This window comes from Penaeus monodon, chromosome 33 (genome assembly GCF_015228065.2).
Source record: "Penaeus monodon isolate SGIC_2016 chromosome 33, NSTDA_Pmon_1, whole genome shotgun sequence".
Lineage (NCBI taxonomy): Eukaryota > Metazoa > Arthropoda > Malacostraca > Decapoda > Penaeidae > Penaeus > Penaeus monodon.
Window position 1 is genome coordinate 3,123,316 of NC_051418.1, and position 1,669 is coordinate 3,124,984.

The 1,669-nt window shown below is 36.6% G+C and overlaps 1 pseudogene; it reads right to left on the reverse strand.

Annotated features, from left to right (window-relative positions):
* The window catches only part of LOC119593949, a 3,506-nt pseudogene that overhangs the window by 1,456 nt on the left and 381 nt on the right, over positions 1–1,669 (reverse strand).

The window sequence follows — 1,669 nt, forward strand, 5'->3', positions numbered from 1 at the left end:
CATAGTCTACAAACTAATATTATTAATCTGTTCACTGCTTTATAACTCTGATCAGCAGACCACTTGCTAAAAGTGAGAACATTTAAAATAAGAAATCAGGAGTACAAGTACACATGACAAATAGCAAGGAAAACCTTATTCTTACGTCCTATCTCCACTGACACCCCACAGTTCAACCTCAACACTGGCTGCAGTATTGTTGTAGGTTACATTGGGCACTTCGAATTCCAGAATCCTGCACCCTTTTGGTGGGTCTGTACTCCCCACTTCCCACTTCTCCAGCCTCACTTAGAAAGTTGGTGAGTGTTGTTTTCCCACACTGAAAAGGAGAATAAAAAAATAGCTAAGTGATGAACATCTGAATTTTTTGTTAGTCACATAAATGTTAATACTTTTTTTCCAATTGTATATAATTTGTTTTAACAACCTCTGAAAAAAGGGAGGGAGAGAGAAAATGAGAGGAAGAGACAGTGACGGTGGGTGTGAAACAAGGACCACAAAGAGATGGAGAAAAATGAGATAATGCCCTTAATGACCAGATACAACAGCACTACTAGTTACAGAAAATATTCTGCAGAAACTGAAGGTTTGGGGAATTTTTTAAAATTATTCCTCTTCTTTCTCTGTAGAGGAACAACATAAGTTGGCTGTCTGGGTATAAAAATCATGAAATCAAAGTAAATGGCATTGTAGATAATATTTCAACCCCTTTCAACAAAATTCTCCATCATAATCCTTTGATGCCCATTAGAATTACATTGTTCAGGTAAAAATAGTTAACTTCACAAAAATTTCAACTTCACAAACTGCCAGACCCAACACTTTATAACAAATGGGTCGGTTGACATAGATGGGAGTTAAATGAGGATGGATTTAGAGACCAAAGTCATGAATTTCCAAGATTCCCCCCCAAGCATACTCAACTTAATGAAATTCCACGTCATTTATGGTTTTAAAAATCCCAAAACACCAAAAAACGGCTGATTTTTGTGTATGACAACCCTAACTCATACAACATACAGTACATGGAATTGGTAGATTAATAAACATAGGCACTTTTAGTTCATGGCCCTCCCATTACAAATTACAAATAAAATACAACTTCTTACAGGTCACAAAAAAAAAAATTGTCTACATCTAAACTTAGTAATTTCATAACTTGCTAAACACACCTAGACTAAGCATGTGGCAAGAGAAATTTACCTCACAGAGCCTCACACGAGTTATACATCACTCACTATTTTCACTCTAAAATTAGCTGCACTCTAAAATCCCATAAAAGGATTTGTGAGGGCACAACCCCTGACACTGACATAAATGTGTAAATACCACATTATCTGACCCCACCTTTCCAGGAAAACCTCATGCCTTACCCACCTACAGGGCCTAGTATAGTCGCCTAGTGCCAGCTACAACCATGACAGCAAGAAGAATCCATACATACCAAAAATTATGGATTTTTAAAACAGTCTACCAGAAAAAAGGGGCAGAAGTTTTTCTTTTAAAAAGAATTGATATTTTCCACAAGGAATCTACTGATGCAAATTTGGGTGTAATTCATTATGCAAAGGACTTCATTTATGCTAATGTTTATTACCGTGGAAAAGTTATAGTGCATTGCCTTCATTTTTGATAGAATTTTGGGTCACGGGCACCTCAGGATGGGATC